The following is a 22,362-nucleotide window of genomic DNA, read 5'->3' as shown; positions in this document are numbered from 1 at the left end:
CGTAACATTTGAGTGTAACGAGTAACTATGCAGCACATAAAAAATGTATTGGAGTAAAAGTATTAAACTCATCGAAAATATGTACTGAAGTAAAAGTGGAAGTAGGAGAAAAAAATAATACTTCAGTAGAGTACAGATACTGCCTATTAGTACTTAAGTACAGTAGTGAAGTAGTTCTACTTCGTTACTATACATCTCTGCACACATCAGAGTTTTCGGCTGTTAAGTGTTGACAAAAAGGTCAGACATAGGTGTATCTCTTAAGTGGCTCACTAGTGCCCCTGTTTGTCTAAAATGTGGGGTTTCTTTTACCTACAGTCCCCAAATGGCTCAGAAACAACATAAAATATCCCACTGATATTTTACCCACTTGTTGCCCTTGCCCACCGTGCATCGTTTTCTTGGACGCACCGTGTAGCGGTAAATAAACGTGCGAGGGCCCGCCATTGCTGCTTGCAGCTATATATTTTTTTTATTTTTATTTTTATTTTTTTTAACACTTTTGGGCATTTTGGGTGCCTTAACATACTCGAAAACTCTTGAAATTTGGCACAGACGTTAGAGTCGTCCGTCATTGCGAACAGACAAAGGCTGGAACACGGGCGTGGCACGGGGGCTCTGTAGCGCCCCCTGTAATGCAAAAACAAACAGTAGTGCGCAGATCGTGCAAACATGTACGCACATTTACGAAAGTTGGTACACATATAGATCTCATCGACCCGAACAACTTTCGCCCTCTAACATTTTAGCTCCGCCCAACAGGAAGTCCACCATTTTGGATTGTTTAAAAAATGCATGCGGTGCACTTTTGAATACTCCTCCTATAGGATGAATGCGATTGACACCAAAAGTGGTGAACATGATGTCGAGACATTGGACTTGCTAAATTGCGAAGGGATTTTTGATATCTCGAACGGTTCTGCCATGGCGAGGCGACAAAGTTGTGGCGAAATCAGAGAAACAGGAAGTGTCTAATATCTGATGCAAAAAATATCTTATTGTGATGCCATGCGGGAAGTTTGTTCGTCTAAAGATTCCGATCGCATCGATGTGCCTATTGTGACTCCCAGGTATAGCGCCACCACCAGGCGCCAGGAAGTGTGTCAGTCACAAAGGTGATTTTTTTCACAGTTCCATGCGATGTTCTTTTAAATACTCCTTCTAGGATTTTCATGCGATTGTTACCAAAAGTGGTCAACATGATGCAGAGACATTGTAGATGATAAATTGCGAAGGGATTTTTTATATCTCAAACGCTGTTCCCATGGCAACCTGTCAAACTTTACTTTCGTTTTTAAGGCATATTTAAACCTTACATCTGCATGCGGTAAACTTTTAAATACTCCTCCTGAGGAAATAATGTGATTGACTTCAGAAGTGGTCAACATAATGGTGAGACATTGTAGATGATAAATTGCGAAGGGATTTTTGATATCTCAAACGCTGTTCCCATGGCAACGCGTCAAACTTTGCTTTCACTTTCCAGCATATTTAAGGCTGACTCTTACATGCTGTGAACCTTTAAATACTCCTCGTATGGGATTCATGCGATTGACACGAGAAGTGGTCAACATGATGCTGAGACATTGTAGACGCTAAATTGGGAAGGGATTTTTGATATCTCGAACGCTGTTCCCATGGCAATGCCGCAAACTTTACTTTTATTTCAGGCATGTTTAAGGCTCTTGGCGTGCTTAGTTGAACTTTATATTTGGCACACACATCAGAGTTGTCAGCTGTTAAGTGTTGACAAAAACGTCAGATAAAGGCGTGTCTATTTCGTGGCTCACTAGCGCCCTGTTTGTCTAAAATGTGGGGTTTCTTTTACCTACAGTACCTAAATGGGTCAGTAACAACATGAAATAGTCCACTGATATTTACCCAGTGTTGGGCAAGTTACTGAAAACAGTTACTAGTTACTTCTTTTAAAAGTAACTGAATTACTGTACCAGTTACTGTATATCAAAAATAATTAGTTACTTAGAAAAGTAGATGATAAATTGCGAAGGGATTTTTGATATCTCAAACGCTGTTCCCATGGCAACGCGTCAAACTTTACTTTCATTTTAAAGGCATATTTAAGCCTTTCAGTTCCATATAGTTAACTTTTAAATACTCCTTCTAGGATTTTCATGCGATTTACACGAGAAGTGGTCAACATGATGCCGAGACATTGTAGATGATGGGATTTTTGATATCTCAAACGCTGTTCCCATGGCAACCTGTCAAACTTTACTTTCATTTTAAAGGCATATTTAAGCCTTTCATACAGTTAACTTTTAAATACTCCTTCTAGGATTTTCATGCGATTGACACGAGAAGTGGTCAACATGATGCCGAGACATTGTAGATGATAAATTGCGAAGGGATTATGATATCTCAAACGCTGTTCCCATGGCAATGCATCAAACTTTACTTTCATTTTTACACATATTTAAGGCTGACAGTTACATGCTGTGAACCTTTAAATACTCCTCGTATGGGATTCATGCGATTGACACCAGAAGTGGTCAACATGATGCCGAGACATTGTAGATGATAAATTGCGAAGGAATTTTAGACATCTCGAACGCTGTTCTCATGGCAAAGCGTCAAACTTTACTTTAATTTCAGGCATGTTTAAGGCTCTTGGCGTGCTTAGTTGAACTTTAAATTTGGCACACACATCCAGAGATGTATAAAGTACTAGGGACCCAGACTTGAGTAAAAGTACAAGTGCTCTATCAAAAAAGTGAGCACACCACTTAAGTGGAAGTACTGAAGTATTAAACATGTTTTGTACTTAAGTGTTGCAAGTAGTTTATTTTAAAATATACTACTCAAGTACTGAAAATAAAAGTACAAGTATTGTGTAATGTGGTTATTAAAGAAAACAGTCAAAAGTTTGAATATAATATTGTTTATATTATTTCAAATGTTTAAGCTAAAGGACACTCACAATTGCTTTGGCTGTAGCAGGAGTACAAGGACAGGAATGTTCAGATTAATTTAACTAATATGGCAATAGAGAATTCAGAATTAATAAAATATTAGTCGATGTAATGGTAATAGGTAAAGGTACAAGATGTTTCAATGTATTTAGGTTTCCTTCTTTCGCGCACACTCGCCCTTTCTCGCGAATTCTCTCTCTCTATCGGTCTCTCTCGTGCACTTTGGTTCTCTCTTCACTTCACATTTGTCCACAACTGCGGCTCATATTTGTGAGTGAGAGGGAGGGAGGGGTCCGCTCTTCACTATCTCCTATTGGTTTAGACCACAATCTGTGTGTGTTTCTAATGTGTATCACCGCTCCGGCAGTGATAATGTAGGTTTGGAATGATTCGTAACATTTGAGTGTAACGAGTAACTATGCAGCACATAAAAAATGTATTGGAGTAAAAGTATTAAACTCATCGAAAATATGTACTGAAGTAAAAGTGGAAGTAGGAGAAAAAAATAATACTTCAGTAGAGTACAGATACTGCCTATTAGTACTTAAGTACAGTAGTGAAGTAGTTCTACTTCGTTACTATACATCTCTGCACACATCAGAGTTTTCGGCTGTTAAGTGTTGACAAAAAGGTCAGACATAGGTGTATCTCTTAAGTGGCTCACTAGTGCCCCTGTTTGTCTAAAATGTGGGGTTTCTTTTACCTACAGTCCCCAAATGGCTCACACTGTAAAATGTAATAAGTTGAGTTTACTTAAAAAAGTGAGGAAACTGATTGCCTCATAATTTTAAGTAAGTTAGTGTATTGCTTTTAAGTTGGCAAAACTTTATATTATTTGTAGCCTAAACTTATTCATCAAGTAAGGTAGACTATTGATTTTAAGTTGTCAAAACTTAACAGTACAAGTAGACTAAACTTATTAATCAAGTAAAGTTAAGTACTCTTTACTTAAAATCATTAGTTGATATAACTTCTTTTTATTGTTCACTTTACTTGTAAATATAAGGAAACTGATTGCCTTACATTTGTAAGTAAGCTGAACTAACAAAAATTAGTAAAGCCAAAAAGCAACAAAATGAGGTTAAAACATTTATTTGAAACATGTTAACAGTGTACATTGTAAAACATTTTTGTCGCACGCACGCACACACACACACACACACACACACACACACACACACACACACACACACACACACGAAAGGGGTTTGTGTTCAGTCACCCATCAATCTGGATACCCAAAATGCAACAATAGACTTAAGACAGTCTTGTTTCTGTTATTACAAACACAATGAACACACCTTGACAAACAAATTCAAAACTAGTTTTTTTTTTGTGACTGCAGTTTTGGTTTTGTATCCAGGTTGTCATGTGACTGATAAAAAAATCACAAATTGCATCAACAGACCTACAGTAACAATCTTGTTTCTGCCATCAGAAACACGCAAAATACAGCTTAACTAAAACATCAAAGTTTTGCAGCAATTAAAGTTGAGTTTTTCTGGAACTTGTATCCAGCTTGACGAAAAATAAAAACCCCAAAATGCAACAGATCTACAGTAACACGGACTTGTTTCACACAAAACACACTACTTCACATTAGTATGTTTTGTAGTGATGGCAGTTTTGACTTTAGTGATTTGTGCCCCAGGGAAAGAAAAACCCTGTGAATCAACTCAAAATAAGCTGTGAAGAGGTATTCCATATTTAAAACAACGATCAGTCCAAAAAATAAACACATGGCATGTGATACTTTCTCAAGTCCATCCATGGCTGTGACACCCTACCAAATTATTGGAGTAAACCATGTGGAGAAATGTGTCTGTCCTCCGGCACCAGACTGAGAATTCCTATTGATAGTTTAGGTGGGTCACCATCACTGTCCTAATAAGATAGAAACACAATATTAATATACATTCTCATAATACAAATGCAAAGTGGATGTGTCATTTAAAAATTTAAACTGTTCAAGGTGATGTTACTAGTTTTTGAAGTGACACTTAAATTTGTAACAGTGCTTCGGTTGGAATTGCCAATAATAATTTGGACCTTTCAGCAGAAGCTTCTTTCCTGGTGGTGCAAAAACATCCTTGGAACATATTTAATTAATAATATCTTGTTAGAAAACTCTTCTATAAGTAAGGTATATTGTATAGGCAGCAGGTTGTTTTTCCAGAAATAATCCCCAACAGTGTGATCAGGACTCTGTGTCAAGCAGAGGGTCTTGTATCAAACTGAAGGGGCTTATTTCATGATAACAACCTGCTGTCTGTGCATTATCCCACTTATTATGTGGCTATTTTACTCATAAGGTAAGCAACATTAAATATTTATTTGAACTATTTTATTAGCTTATTTTTAACAAATACAGGAACACCTGTTTATTTTCAGTTTTAAGACAAGACGTTCAAATGTCACAAACACACTATTTGGTTTAATCATTTGTAACTATAACATCATATGTTATTAAAAGACATTTGATTTAATTTAGTGTATTATTAAACTGTACCTGTCAAATTTATTTCCAGCATACGGGTTACAGCGTGTTTAAGCGGTTCTAATCTGTTTTGAATACATCTGAATGTAGTCGAAAGTGGACAGCTCAAAACGGTTTACACACTGTTAACACCTGTATTAAGCTTTGTTCACTCATAATGCGATAAACCAAAACCCATAGTGTCATGTTGAGGTATTTCGCTACTGTCAGGTATACATCTCAGACTGATCTTTGAATATTTAATGTTTTGCTTTCTTTATAATGAATTTAAATTGGTTATGTAATTGGCATAAAACCTTTACCTGGCAAATAAATTATGTTTTAATTTATTCACAGCATTTATCAGAAGTTATTGATTCTCTTAATTGACGGAATAACTCAATGGCGGGGAAAGAGTTCAAAACTACAATACAAATTTCTCGCTAGAAATGCAACCAAAAGTGAAAATATTACTTTATTTACACTAAATGTGTGCTCAGTTGCTTTCTTGCCCACCATTTTATTTTATCGAACTCAACCAGGCTCGACCAATCCTGAGCATGCTCACGCATAGAATTGTGGGACAAAAGGATGTGCCTTGGTGCCTTTAATTATCTTCTATTTACACATTATTTCTTTAATAATGCTAACTAAATGCTAACACAAAAATAAGGACATCTCATATTGATTAAACGAGAAGAATACTAACCATCTTTGTTTTAAGGAAGTCTGTAGTGTCTTCCGCAAGAAGGATAGCAAGACCACCGAGAACTACCATCCACCGTGCAGTGACATCAGTGATGTTCTGACAAATAATACATAAAACATTGAGATCAAAAGTGAGAACAGATTACTTAAAAGTTAGCAAATGGACTTAAACTATTTAAAACAAACAAACAAAAATACTTACTATTAGATACTCAAGAATGTTTAGCAAGGGATGAGAACAATTCTTGCTTGAGGTTTTTGCTTGCGACTTGGTTGTACTCCACAGTAACGTTACTATATGAAAGAAGGATAACAAAAGAAACAACATATCAAGATTTAAAAAGTTTTGACATGCCCTAAATAAAATGTGTGTTAATTACCTGACTTTCCATGAAGGGTATGCGCTCTCTTCAAAGAAACAAGCTCCTGCTAAATAATAATAATATACAATTAACATAGTATATTGATTAATAGATACTAAAAAGCAATTGTAAAAACAACATTTTTAGCATTCACTCTATAAACTTAAAACTTTTTATACAGCACATCTCTTATTTAACATAACTTGGCATTTTAAGGTATGACATTATTAATGTTTTTTTCTCCAGAGGTGGGTAGAAACATGCTTACTGCATTACATTGACTTGAGTAACAATTTTGAAAGCACCTACTTTAAATGTGCTATTTTACCTTTTATAAGCAGTTCTAAGCATTTTCATGTAGTTTATTATTATAAACCACACCAACACGAATTATGAACTCACTACTTAAGCAGTTTTTCCATTGCATACTTTTACTTTTACTCAAGCAGTTATTACTATAAGGCTTAACTTTAACTAACTTTTTATATAATTACATTTTTACTTAATCTACCTCTGCATATTAGTTACTTATGTCTGTTGAACGAAAATGTTTATCTTTAAACATTACATGATTAGCAGTTGTTGGATTGCTAATTGTGATCAAATAGCATGCATCAGTTTTATTATTACCGACAAAATATTACTGTTTACAAACTGTGATTGTAATATTGCGATAAAAACGTAGCAATTAAAAAATGATATATAAGCACAAACTTACCTCCTCATGCTCTCATCTGACCATGTGCTGTTGTCGTCTTCTTCAGTTAACCACTCAGTTAAGCCACCACTTACTCCTTGGGAGCATTACTGCCACCTACTGTGCAGTCATCCTTTTTGAAAATACTTGAAATTTTAAGTTGAGCTAAATTAATCTGTTAAGTTTAATCAAGTTGACTTGAGTTTGCATAGAAAAAAGTTGGGATTACTTAGTTAAACTAAGTAAGGTTAACAAACTTAATTAAATAAGTTAAGTTTACTTAATCTTTTTAGTAAGCTCAGCTATTACATTTTACAGTGCAGAAACAACATAAAATATCCCACTGATATTTTACCCACTTGTTGCCCTTGCCCACCGTGCATCGTTTTCTTGGACGCACCGTGTAGCGGTAAATAAACGTGCGAGGGCCCGCCATTGCTGCTTGCAGCTATATATTTTTTTTATTTTTATTTTTATTTTTTTTAACACTTTTGGGCATTTTGGGTGCCTTAACATACTCGAAAACTCTTGAAATTTGGCACAGACGTTAGAGTCGTCCGTCATTGCGAACAGACAAAGGCTGGAACACGGGCGTGGCACGGGGGCTCTGTAGCGCCCCCTGTAATGCAAAAACAAACAGTAGTGCGCAGATCGTGCAAACATGTACGCACATTTACGAAAGTTGGTACACATATAGATCTCATCGACCCGAACAACTTTCGCCCTCTAACATTTTAGCTCCGCCCAACAGGAAGTCCACCATTTTGGATTGTTTAAAAAATGCATGCGGTGCACTTTTGAATACTCCTCCTATAGGATGAATGCGATTGACACCAAAAGTGGTGAACATGATGTCGAGACATTGGACTTGCTAAATTGCGAAGGGATTTTTGATATCTCGAACGGTTCTGCCATGGCGAGGCGACAAAGTTGTGGCGAAATCAGAGAAACAGGAAGTGTCTAATATCTGATGCAAAAAATATCTTATTGTGATGCCATGCGGGAAGTTTGTTCGTCTAAAGATTCCGATCGCATCGATGTGCCTATTGTGACTCCCAGGTATAGCGCCACCACCAGGCGCCAGGAAGTGTGTCAGTCACAAAGGTGATTTTTTTCACAGTTCCATGCGATGTTCTTTTAAATACTCCTTCTAGGATTTTCATGCGATTGTTACCAAAAGTGGTCAACATGATGCAGAGACATTGTAGATGATAAATTGCGAAGGGATTTTTTATATCTCAAACGCTGTTCCCATGGCAACCTGTCAAACTTTACTTTCGTTTTTAAGGCATATTTAAACCTTACATCTGCATGCGGTAAACTTTTAAATACTCCTCCTGAGGAAATAATGTGATTGACTTCAGAAGTGGTCAACATAATGGTGAGACATTGTAGATGATAAATTGCGAAGGGATTTTTGATATCTCAAACGCTGTTCCCATGGCAACGCGTCAAACTTTGCTTTCACTTTCCAGCATATTTAAGGCTGACTCTTACATGCTGTGAACCTTTAAATACTCCTCGTATGGGATTCATGCGATTGACACGAGAAGTGGTCAACATGATGCTGAGACATTGTAGACGCTAAATTGGGAAGGGATTTTTGATATCTCGAACGCTGTTCCCATGGCAATGCCGCAAACTTTACTTTTATTTCAGGCATGTTTAAGGCTCTTGGCGTGCTTAGTTGAACTTTATATTTGGCACACACATCAGAGTTGTCAGCTGTTAAGTGTTGACAAAAACGTCAGATAAAGGCGTGTCTATTTCGTGGCTCACTAGCGCCCTGTTTGTCTAAAATGTGGGGTTTCTTTTACCTACAGTACCTAAATGGATCAGCAGCAACATGAAATAGTCCACTGATATTTACCCACTTGATGCACATGCCCACCGTGCATCGTTTTCTCGAAGGCACCGTGTAGCGGTAAAATAACGTGCGAGGGCCCGCCATTGCTGCTTGCAGCTATATTTATTATTATTATTATTATTTTTTTTTTTAACACTTTTGGGCATTTTGGGTGCCTTAACATACTCGAAAACTCTTGAAATTTGGCACAGACGTTAGAGTCGTCCGTCATTGCGAACAGACAAAGGCTAGAACACAGGCGTGGCACAGGGGCTCTGTAGCGCCCCCTGTAATGAAAAAAAAACATTGATGCACAGATCGTGCAAACATATATGCACATGTACGAGAGTTGGTACACATATAGATCTCATCGACCCGAACAACTTTCGCCCTCTAAAATTTTGGCTCCGACCAACAGGAAGTCCGCGATTTTGGATTGTTTAAAAAATGCATGCAGTGAACTTTTGAATACTCCTCCTAGGGGATTCATGCAAATGACACCAAACGTGGTGATCATGATGTCAAGACAGTGGACTTGCTAAATTGCGAAGGGATTTTTGATATCTCGAACGGTGTTGCAATGGCGAAGCGGCAAAGTCACGGCGAAATCAGAGAAACAGGAAGTGTCTAATATCTAAGGCAAAAAAATGTCTTATTGTGATGACATGCGAGGTGTTTGTTCGTCTGAAGATTCCGATCGCATCGATGTGCCTATTGTGAGTCTCGGGTATAGCGCCACCACCAGGCGCCAGGAAGTGTGTCAGTCACAAAGGTGGATTTTCTTGACAGTTCCATCCGATGTTCTTTTAAATACTCCTTCTAGGATATTAATTCAATTGACACCAAAAGTGGTCAACATGATGCCGAGACATTGTAGATGATAAATTGCAAAGGGATTTTTGATATCTCGAACGCTGTTCCCATGGCAACGTGTCAAACTTTACTTTCATTTTAAAGGCATTTTGAAGCCTTTCAGTTCCATGCAGTGAACTTTTAAATACTCCTTTTAGAATATTCATTCGATTGACACCAAAAGTGGTCAACATGATGACGAGACATTGTAGATGATAAATTGCGAAGGAATTTTTGACATCTCGAACGCTGTTCCCATGGCAACGCGTCAAACTTTACTTTTATTTAAGGCTTTTTAAAAGGCTCTTGGCGTGTTTAGATTAACTTCAAATTTGGCACACACATCAGAGTTGTCGGCTGTTAAGTGTTGACAAAAAGGTCAGAGAAAGGCGTGTCTATTTAGTGTCTCACTAGCGCCCCCGTTTGTCTAAAATGTGTGGTTTCTTTTACCTACAGTCCCCAAATGGGTCAGTAACAACATTAAATAGCCCACTGATATTTACCCACTTGAGGCCCTTGCCCACCGTGCATCATTTTCTCGGACGCACCGTGTAGCGAAAAAAAAACGTGTGAGGGCCCGCCATCGCTGCTTGCAGCTATATTTTACTTATTTATTTGGCACAGACGTCAGAGTCGTCCGTCATTGCGAACGGGCAAAGGCTGGAATACGGGGGTGGCACGGGGGCTCTGTAGCGCCCCCTGTAATGCAAAAACAAACAGGAGTGCGCAGATCGGGCAAACATGTACGCACATTTACGAAAGTTGGTACACATATAGATCTCATCGACCCGAACAAATTTCGCCCTTTAACATTTTAGCTCTGCCCAACAGGAAGTCCGCCATTTTGGATTGTTTAAAAAATGCATGCGGTGAACTTTTGAATACTCCTCCTAGGGGATTCATGCAAATGACACCAAACGTGGTGATCATGATGTCAAGACATTGGACTTACTAAATTGCGAAGGGATTTTTGATATCTCGAACGGTGTTGCCATGGCGAAGCGGCAAAGTCATGGTGAAATCAGAGAAACAGGAAGTGTCTAATATCTATGGCAAAAAATATCTTATTGTGATGACACACGGGGTGTTTGTTCGTCTGAAGATTCCGATCGCATCAATGCGCCTATTGTGACTCCCGGGTATAGCGCCACCACCAGGCGGCAGGAAGTGTGTCATTTACAAAGCTGGATTTTTTTGACAGTCCCAGGCAATGTTCTTTTAAATACTCCTTCTAGAAAAATCATGCAATTGACACCAAAAGTGGTCAACATGATGCTGAGGCATAGTAGATGATAAATTGCGAAGGATTTGATTCTATATTAAAATTTGTGTCTGTTTCGGCCAGCCAAAGTTTGATGTTTCGCTATGAAACAGGTTGCTGGAACTCAGGCATACAGTGTCCGATCTGTCCCAAACTTCACATGATTGATAAGAGTCCTGACCTGAACACATATACATGTCAATAGTCACTTATGGTTATAGCGCCACCAGCTGGCAACAGGAAGTGACATGTTTACAATGATTATGCAATGTCTGATCTGTCCCAAACTTCACATGATTAATAAGAGTCCTGGACTGAACACATCTACATGTCAATAGTCACTTATGGTTATAGCGCCACCAGCTGGCAACAGGAAGTGACATGTTTACACTGATTATGCAATGTCCTATCTTTCCCTAACTTCACATGATTAATATAGTCCTGGACTGAACACATCTACATGTCAATAGTCACCAGTGTTGGGCAAGTTACTGAAAACAGTTACTAGTTACTTCTTTTAAAAGTAACTGAATTACTGTACCAGTTACTGTATATCAAAAATAATTAGTTACTTAGAAAAGTAACTTTTAAGTTACTTTTATGTCTGCTTTTTAAATGTAAATATGAACAGTACTGAACAGTCAAACAATAAAATGATATGGATGGGCTATTGTAGGAGCCTATTTTGCTTTAGATTCAACCTTTGAATATTTTTGTTAGAAATTATCTTAATATGTAAACTTAGTTTATTTATGTATATCATTTAGACCATTTAGACAAATATTCTGCATGTTTACAAAAATATATAATGTGTTAAAATTGTGTAGTGTCTCTTTAAAAATTTGGAGACAATTGTGTCAACATGTCATATTTTCTAAAATAAATTATAATTTTTCTGATTTCATATTAATTTTTTATAAGTTAGAAACGTCTCCGCTGTGTCCTGCTGACAGGCGCGTGCAGCAGATGAGGCAAATTATGGGTCCTCCGAAGGTTAGACCGTCTCATTTCAGTTCTCTTCGCAAACTTCTGAGCGCCTTGAAAGGCCGAGTGTTCACATTTTATCGCATGCTTAGTAGGGTGCAGCCCTTGCATTGGAACACAGGGACTGCGCTCTTTGGTCATATATTGTTTGTTTTCTGTTGGATTTAAATGATACACAGGATTAAAGGAAGATATTTAATCAGAAAACGGAGTAGGCTACGTGGATTGTTTTGAGAGAGAGACTGAAACTAAAACTAAAAGCGAGCTCACACATACTATGGAGTTTTAACACGGTGTACAGCGCAGTGTGAATATTTTAGTGGAAACAACAATCGCGGATCGTTCTCTTCCATGAAGCCGATATAAACATCTAAGAATATATGAACATTTCTTAGATTTATTACCTTTGTGGACTACAAATGCAAGTTGATGTCATACTGCTTGTCACGATTGCTTGGTGAAGATAATTTACAAACATGAGAACGGATGGATTATGACTTGCGCACAATTTTTAAACAAAGGTATGTTGTCCCGTTTAGATTTTTCATGTTCTTTCTAAATGCACTGTCAGCTATTATGAAGTGTAATGATTCATTACGCCGCCAACTACGGTCCTGCGACGTCAGATATGTCTTGTCTATTTTTTACAAAATAGAGTAACGCGAGTAACGAACTCATTTAAATTTCAGTAATTGTAATTGCGTTACTTGATTTAAAAAAATTCTTTGTTACATGCTCGTTACTGCTAAAAGTAGTGGAGTTACAGTTACAGTTACTTTGTAACGCGTTACTCCCATCACTGATAGTCACTTATGATGCCAATAGTCAGTTATGGTCATAGCGCCACCAGCTGGTAACAGGAAGTAACATGTTTACAATGATAATGCAATGTCGGATTTGTCCCAAACTTCACATGATTGATAAGAGTCCTGGACTGAACACATCTACGTGCCAATATTTACATGTAGTCACTCATACTCACACACACTCACTCATACTCACACACACTCGCTCACTCTCTCTCTCTCTCTCATGCTATCTTACACGATGCTACCTCGCTGTCATTTGTAATTAGCAACAGGAAATGTGGCACATTATACTACACTTTTAAATGGTTCATCTATGTTTACATGCTTAAATGCCTCTTTACTACTGTTCCCTTTCTTATGCCACGGCGGGCGGTGTCATGTGTGCGAGGGCCCTTCCATCACTGCTTGCAGTTTTAATTTGCATTGTTTCTGTAATGATGCACCGTGAGGCTGAGGATCCATTTGCAGTATTTATTGTTTTAAAAATGCATGCATTTAACTTTTAAATACTCCTCCTAGGGGATTCATGCGAATGACACCAAACGTGGTGATCATGATGTCGAGACATTGTACTTGCTAAATTGCGAAGGGATTTTTGATATCTTGAACGGTTCTGCCATGGCGAGGCGACAAAGTTGTGGCAAAATCAGAGAAACAGGAAGTGTCTAATATCTAAGGCAAAAAATTTCTTATTGTGATGCCAAGCGGGGGGGTTGTTTGTCTGAAGATTCCGATCGCATCGATGTGCCTATTGTGAGTCTCGGATATAGCTCCACCACCAGGCGCCAGGAAGTGTTGCAGTCACAAAGGTTGATTTTTTTGACAGTTCCATGTGATGTTCTTTTAAATACTCCTCGTATGGGATTCATGCGATTGACACCAAAAGTGGTCAACATAATGTTGAGACATTGTAGATGCTAAATTGCAAAGGAATTTTTGACATCTCGAACGCTGTTTCCATGGCAACGCGTCAAATTTTACTTTTATTTCAGGCATATTTAAGGCTCTTGGCATGCTTAGATTAAATTTAAATTTGGCACAGACATCAGAGTTGTCGGCTGTTAAAGGCGGAGTCAACGATGTTTGAAAAACGCGTTGGAAAAGGAGACGGGCCGACTACCAAAACACACTTATAGCCAATCAAATCAAATCAAATGCCGGTTGCGTATGTGTGGGGCGGGTCTATCAACAGAAGGTCCAGATTCTATTGGGGTAGGGGCGTGTTTGTTTAGGTGATTTCAAACATCAACATTGGCTTTCAAACATCATGGACTCCGCCTTTAAGTGTTGACAAAAACGTCAGATAAAGGCGTGTCTATTTAGTGTCTCACTAGCGCCCCAGTTTATCTAAAATGTGGGGTTTCTTTTACCTACAGTACCTAAATGGATCAGTAGCAACATGAAATAGTCCACTGATATTTACCCACTTGATAAACATGCCCACCGTGCATCGTTTTCTCGGAGGCACCGTGTAGCGGTAAAAAAACGTGCGAGGGCCCGCCATCGCTGCTTGCAGCTATATTTATTATAAGGGCCCGAGCACCGAGGAGCAGGCCAGAATGGCCTGCACCGAAAGGTGCGAAGCCCTATTGTTTTTGCTCGGATTATTATTTTTATTTTTTTTTAAATTTTTTTTACATTTTGGAGCAATTTGGGTGCCTTAACATACTCGAAAACTCTTGAAATTTGGCACAGATATCAGAGTCATCGGCCATTAGGACCGGGCAAAGGCTGGAACATGGGCATGGCAGGGGAGCTCTGTAGCGCCCCCTGTAATGCAAAAACAAACACCGACCCGAACAACTTTCGCCCTCTAACATTAAAGCTCCGCCCATCAGGAAGTCGGCCATTTTGGATTGTTTAAAAAATGCATGCAGTGAACTTTTAAATACTCCTCCTAGAGGATTCATGGGATTGACACAAAACGTGGTGAACGTAATGTCGAGACATTGTACTTGCTAAATCGCGATGGGATTTTTGATATCTCGAACGGTTCTGCCATGGCGAGGCGACAAATTTGTGGCGAAATCAGAGAAACAGGAATTATCTGATATCTAAGGTGAAAAAGTTGTTATTGTGATGCCAAGCGGGGTGTTTGTTCATCTGAAGATTCCGATCACATCGATGTGCCTAATGTGAGTCTCGGGTATAGCGCCACCACCAGGCGCCAGGAAGTGTGTCAGTCACAAAGGTGGATTTTTTTGACAGTTCCATCCGATGTTCTTTTAAATACTCCTTCTAGGATATTCATGCGATTGACACCAAAAGTGATCAACATGACGCCGAGACATTGTAGATGATAAATTGCGAAGGGATTTTTGATATCTCGAAAGCCGTTCCCATGGTAATCTGTCAAACTTTACTCTTATTTTAAAGGCATATTTAAGCCTTACAGTTGGATGCGGTAAACTTTTAAATAAATGTGTTTTATTTTTCATCATATTTTTAATTTTTTAATTACAATCATAAGCTCATAAATTGTGATTCATATGGAGATCATGTTTTTCTGCTAACGTACAGAATTATGCTCTTTCTGTCTTTTCAGCAAAGTACAATGTCCAAGAACTTAAACATCATGTACCATCATGTGCAGTCCTATATGATAAGATGTTTAACAAACTGAAGGTTATCTTCTAGATGACGTAGAAACAGATGATTGTACGTGTTTCAGCATCTTACTATAAATGTGTGTTCAACGTTCTAATCGGGGCTCTTGGGGCTTCTAGCACCAGGGAGTGAGAGCCTATTCTGCAGAATATTAAATTCAGACAAAGAAAATTCTGTCGACAGTGTGTCTGTGTGATCCTTGACTTTCACTCTTAGTGAGTATTATTTGATGCGGCTAAAATTCCACAACATGTGATTGACTCCAGAAGTGGTCAACATGATGCTGAGACATTGTAGATGCTAAATTGCGAAGGAATTTTTGACATCTCGAACACTGTTCCCATGGCAATGTATCAAACTTTACTTTTATTTCAGGCATATTTAACCCCCTGGGGTCCAAAAACGCGGGGCCGCGTTTGACGCATTTTTTCCTGTTTCCTGTGACATCCACTTAAAATACTCCGTCATTCATAATCATACACATACATGTAATACATCATTCGAAACTGTGAAGTCTCTACTTTAATGTGAGTGCCTTCATAATAACAACAAAACTGTGTGCTTTTGGCAAATAAAGAAAATAAACAGGGAGTGCATTTCGACATCTCTGTCTCCTTGACCATTTTCCTCAAACACGTTTCAAACATGAACTGATAACTCCGCCAATACTTGTCACACGAACATGATACATATGTCTAAAGAAAGCCTGAAATGTCTACTTTTACATGATGTAATTAAAATCTGAAGAACTCATTGTCTGTTTGTGTAATCAACATGTAAGTAAAGAGAGGTACAGTTTTTCTGGCTCGACCTCATTAGCGCTAATGTAATCCCACCTACCATGTGCGCGCCATTCATATGGAAATTACCTGATGCGGGCTATGCAAACAAGATCAACGCCCCCAAACAATGCTTTAAGAAGCAGCGAGTTTTGATAGTTTCATTCACTTATCAACGCGCTGGGAAGATGACACGCTTTACAGGTGAGGAAGCTATACAGATGCTCCTGGACAGCGAGGAAGAGTTCATTGTTTCTTCAGACGAAGAGCAGGACTCCGACGATGAACGTTTGTATTTTGAAGAGCGACTTGATCCAGCTGAGGATATAATTTCTGAAGAGTAAGTTTTACCTACATTTGTTGAAATGTTGTGTGATGTAAACTTTTATATACTGTATACTGACTATTTGCACGCAGATATTCATAATGACTTTATAGAAACGTCTCGTAATTGGCAACTTGTTTACATTAAAATGATAGTTCTTACATTAAACCGTATGCTGATTAGTGTAATGTGAATATGTTATAAAGCAATATCACTACTATAACTATAGTGTCCATGCCGAATTATCAATAAGGCTTCTTTATTTGCTCGGGTGTAACATTGTGCTGTACATGAGCCCGGAGATATGTCATGCGTTAAACAGTATGATTGTATGGTGTGATGTGAATATACAATATGTCATAAAACAATATCACTAGAATATATTTTGACTAGTGTTTATGCCTCAACAAGTCTTGTTTACGCGACTATCTGTTCGGGTGTAAATGTATCGATGTAGTATCGATGTGCTGTAAATGTGTCCGGAGATACGTAATGTGTTAATGTTTAGCCATAAATATGTCCGGTAATGGCCCGTTAACAAAGATATACCGCATCTATGTACCCAATTATCTTATCTCAACTATGCTTTACCGCCTTAGTATTGCTTTATAAGTTTGTTACTGTGAAGATTACATTATATTAATTATTAAAAACTTTTGTGTGGCAGCATCACTCTCCTCTTCAGCGGGCATTTGCAGAAATGCGGCGGACATTCATACTGGGTAAGTCACATTTGCGGGCTTTTCTGTTTTATTAGTAGACTTTTACTGATGTTTTGCGTAGTAAATTGGAAAATACAAGATGTATATATATAAACATATCTGTATTTTCCGAAAATACATGATACAAATAATGTTTTTTTTTTTTTTAGTAACGTGGCTTCATCGTCATTTACTCGCACGGGGGCATGCAGAAACGAACCCGAAATTCATAAAGTGTAAGTTACATTTACCGGTTTTTTTCTTCTCAATATTAGTATTACTGATGTGTTGCTTGATTTTTTTTAATGCATAAAACTACGCATAAACATAGAACTTATGCATTCACAATATTTGTATTACTGACATGTTGCTTACATGATAACAGTAAATGTGCCCGGAGATTGTCATCATGCGCAAATATGCATGTATCTGTTCGGGTGTAAATGTTTCGATGTAGCCTAGTATTGATGTGCTGTAAATGTGCCCGGAGATATGTCATGTGTTAATTTTTAGCTATAAATATGTCCGGTAATGGCCCGTTAACAAACATATACAGCGCATCTCTGTACCCAATTATTTTCTGCTTTACTGCCTGAGTTATATAACAGTATATATTTGACTGTGGATGCATTTATATATATATATATATATATATATATATATATATATATATATATATATTTTTTTTTAAGGTAAAATGTAAGGCAACATTTGTTTAATTATTCCTCATAACATTTTAATGCCACGATCTACAGAACATCACACAAAAAAACATTTTGAGAACTAAACCTAAAAAATAACAAAGGTGATCCTGCCTTGGAAACCCCGGCTACAATTTAGTATTTTTATTTAATTTGGAGATTAAGCGCGTCAAAGCCATGACCAAAAAAAAAGACAAATGACAAATCATTTGTGATTGTTACTGTAAATGATAAAAACTAAGCTTTGTATACAATTCATTAAACGTTAATTTTTAACAAGATAAACCCTGAAATTAATGATTTTATAGACACTACGCGTTATTGTTTAGCACAGAAATGCTTGCTTGCTTTGACTTTGATCATCTCTGTATTCACTTTAGATACAGAAAGACCTGATGATATTATTTCAGGAATCTCTTTGCTATCATTTGAAAGTGAACACCGACCATAATAGATAACCACTCGGTTTTAAATACATTTTAAAACTTATACCCGTCGAAAAACATCCGTTTTGTAATGTTTCGTTCGATGAACTTCTAAATATGAGACGCAGAGCATGCGCAAACATGGCCAGAACGAAATAGCGCAACATCGATAGAACGAAAAACAATCCAAAATGTACAGACTTAAATTATATCAGAATTTACGTTTATAATAAATACATTTTTTAAATAAAATAAGGTCAGAAGTAACAACGTGCAGAACAAATGTGCAAAATGCCTCAAGTGCACGAAAACAAAACACAAGCCAAATAGATACATCAGATAACCCAGAGTGATTTATAAATAAAATAAAGAAATTAATAAAAAACGAAAGTATTGCCAGAATTGCCAGCTTTGTCTTTTAAATGTAGAAACGACTGTGAGATTGGTAGTCGAATCCGGCTTCTCCGATGCATCGAATCTTCAACTATTCGGGGTCACCCCTATTAATTATTAAAAAAAGTTCTCAATATTAGTAATACTGATGTGTTGCTTTGTACTTTGAAAATACATGATATTAATTAAGATATGTTTTCAGGAATGTGTCTGCAACACCAACTTCGTCTGGTACTCGCACGTTTTGAACAATGGGACGACAACATTTAACTCCATTCCCAAAGAGTTACAGTGTGTGATGGTTTACAAATGTATACCTTATTTTTTAATATTTGGAAGTATTTTTAGATGCACACCAAACTTTCACAGCTGACATTTAGAATCCTTTTCTTTTAATTAGAGCCATATTGTACTGGTCATATAGAATATTGTTACATGTATACATATTGTTACTTTATTATTTATAATTACAATGAAGCTTCTTCATTTATAATTACAATAAAGCTTCTTAAATCTATTGTATTGTTCATGTTTTTAGCATTTTTTGCAACCCTATAAGACTTTTATTTTACTAAAAAAGTATTTTGTACTTTATTTTAACCTTTTTTTTTTTAAACTACAAGCAAAAGATTTTCTCTTTAAGTCTCCCCACAGTCACAGTTCTTTTGTCCCAACATTCCTCACTGAGCCATTAGGGGGTTGGGTCTCCTCACGTGTGAAATACATCAATATTCATGACCATTGACCCTCCCTTGCATATTGCCTTTACACAGCAAAAAGTGTCTTACAAAAGTTAAATCAATGTATTTTTTCATGTGAATGAGTGGGTTAAATGGTTTTTACATCTTTTTGTAGCAAATTCTCTACTCTACAAGAGTAGATAACTTTTTTGCTTGTTAACAAATGTTTAGGATGTGTTTCTTGGCCTTATTTCAGCAACTTGATGTTTTCTTTTTTTTACTAACCACGCATAAACATCATTTACTTAAAAATACAAACATGTACATACATTTATCTTGCATATTATTATAGCACAGTTTGTGCTGAATACAGTGTTATGTGATATTAGCCATTAATGTGTTTTAAAGCAACTGAAAAAAGACCAAATGTGAGAGCATGTCAGAACCTCTGACTGTGTCCAAAAAGGGTCCGACCCCAGAGGGTTAAGGGTCTTGGCGTGCTTAGATTAACTTCAAATTTGGCACATACATCAGAGTTGGCGACTGTTAAGTGTTGACAAACAGGTCAGACATAGGTGTGCTTCTTAAGTCACTCATTAGCGCCCCAATTTGTCCAAAATGTGGGGTTTCTTTTACCTACAGTCCCCAAATGGGTCAGTAACAACATAAATAGTCCACCCATATTTACCCACTTGATGCACTTGCCCACCGTGCATCGTTTTCTCGGAGGCACCGTGTAGCGGTAAAAAAACGTGCGAGGGCCCGCCATCGCTGCTCGCAGCTATATTTAGGGCCCGAGCACCGAGGAGCAGGCCAGAATGGCCTGCACCGAAAGGTGCGAAGCCCTATTGTTTTTGCTCAGATTATTATTTAGGGCCCGAGCACCGAGGAGGTGCGAAAAGGTGCGAAGCCCTATTGGTTTCGCTCAAATTTATTTTATTTATTTTTTAACACTTTTGGGCATTTTGGGTGCCTTAACATACTCGAAAACTCTTGAAATTTGGCACAGACACTAGAGTCGTCCGTCATTGCGAACGGGCAAAGGCTGGAACACGGGCATGGCACAGGGGCTCTGTAGTGCCCCCTGTAATGCAAAAAAAACCCATTGGTGCACAGATCGGGCAAACATGTACGCACATGTACGAGAGTTGGTACACATATAGATCTCATCGACCCGAACAACTTTCGCCCTCTAACATTTTAGCCCCGCCCAACAGGAAGTCAGCCATTTTGGATTGTTTAAAAAATGCATGCGATGAACTTTTATATACTCCTTCTAGGGGATTCATGGGATTGACACCAATTGTGGTGATCATGATGTCAAGACATTGGACTTGCTAAAATGCGACTTGCTAAATTGATTTTTGATATCTCAAACGGTTCTGCCATGGCGAGGCGACAAAGTCATGGTGAATTTAGAGAAACAGGAAGTGTCTAATATCCAAGCCAAAAAATGTCTTATTGGGATGCTATGCGGGGTGTTTGTTCGTCTGAAGATTCCGATCGCATCGATGTGCCTATTATGACTCCCGGGTATAGCGCCACCACCAGTAATGGGCAGTAACTTTGAAGTAACGCGTTACTGTAATCCGATTACTTTTTTCAAGTAACGAGTAAAGTAAGGGATTACAATTGCAAAACCAGTAATTAGATTACTGTTACTTCCCCGTTAGCATGCTGCGTTACTGCGTTATTTTTTAATCTTGCTTCGTGAGACTCTCTCGTGTCGTGAGGCGAGTCGAGTGACAATGACGTATGAGCGCCGCGCCGTCAGTCAGTGTATTGTTGAACGTGAGAAGACAATATGGAGCGCGGAAGAGAACAAGACTATGCAGCGTTTAATGCTTGGAAGTACCGACATTACTTTGAGTTTAACCCAGTTAAAGGTGACAAAAACATCAGCGTCCGCTGTACACTCTGCGTAGGAATAAAACTTTTATCCACGGCGAAAAATTCCACCTCAAATCTAAGTAAACACCTAGCAAGCTGGCACAGGAATGCGAAACTTACTGAAAAAAATCTGAACCCCCAGCTGACATGACCGCTGCGGCTCCATCTCATACACGTTCAGGTGAAATCTGATGTAAAACAACAGACTATATATCTGTATTTCATGGATTATATGCATTTGTGGATAAGCTGACGTGACCGCTGCGGCTCCATTTCATACACGTTCACGCGTAATCTGATGTAAACAACAGACTACTATATTTCATGGATTATACGCATTTGTGGACAAAAATTGTCATTTGATGAATTTTATTAGACTGATTTCATGGGTTATTCACATATCTGAAACAGACCGGATTCGACTCGCGATCGTTATAAGGTAAGAAGTCCCGTTTATATTTTGTATGTTGTCATCTGGACTTCTGTAACAAAATACTACATTTATTATGCTAGACTAGAGCATATGTATCTCAAAACAGAGACCATACACTGATGCTAAACCCGTAGACCTTTTAAACGATGTATAGTAATGTTGATATTAATATTATTAATGTTTGTAGACAGTCAGCTATATAGATATTGTTAGCAGGCTTAAAAAAAAACGAATTAGTGCGTGTCGAGAGGTTAAGCAGAGAATGTTTCATTTGATTCAATTTTAGATGATGGAATATGCAGAAAGAATAGAATTAGGCAGAAAGGTCTTGGCCCGGTCGCATAAGTTTTTCCCTTAAGTATGACACTTAAGGGGTAAATTCCCCTTACCTACTGTAAGAGAATAATTTAAGGGTGTTGCATACAGTATAATCCCTTAAATGGTTCTCTCAGGTAAGGGTAATCGTTAAATGTTTCATGACAGCAACCCAGGTTTATAAAAGA

General features: G+C 37.8%; 1 protein-coding gene and 2 long non-coding RNA genes across 4 annotated transcripts in view; 1 reads left to right on the top strand and 2 right to left on the bottom strand.

The window, feature by feature from the left end:
• The window catches only part of LOC141361726 (protein NLRC3-like), a 261,228-nt gene that overhangs the window by 234,582 nt on the left and 4,284 nt on the right, over window positions 1-22,362 (bottom strand). The window lies entirely within an intron of this gene.
• On the bottom strand, window positions 4,062-7,499 carry LOC129432226 (uncharacterized). The gene is made up of 5 exons (XR_012367440.1): window positions 7,195-7,499; window positions 6,495-6,543; window positions 6,317-6,408; window positions 6,116-6,211; window positions 4,062-4,814 (listed from the first exon to the last, which is right to left on the bottom strand). It is a non-coding gene; the product is annotated as an uncharacterized lncRNA (long non-coding RNA).
• LOC129434318 (uncharacterized) lies at window positions 15,953-19,373 on the top strand. 2 transcript variants are annotated; one of them, XR_012367442.1, is made up of 4 exons: window positions 15,953-16,651; window positions 17,304-17,358; window positions 17,508-17,573; window positions 19,059-19,373. It is a non-coding gene; the product is annotated as an uncharacterized lncRNA (long non-coding RNA). The 2 variants fall into 2 exon arrangements; XR_012367441.1 differs by having other exon boundaries at window positions 15,953-17,358.

The sequence above is a fragment of the Misgurnus anguillicaudatus genome, chromosome 24 (genome assembly GCF_027580225.2).
Source record: "Misgurnus anguillicaudatus chromosome 24, ASM2758022v2, whole genome shotgun sequence".
NCBI classification, from domain to species: Eukaryota; Metazoa; Chordata; class Actinopteri; order Cypriniformes; family Cobitidae; genus Misgurnus; species Misgurnus anguillicaudatus.
The sequence above is the reverse complement of the archived record's forward strand: the minus strand, read 5'-3'. Positions and strand labels throughout refer to the sequence as shown.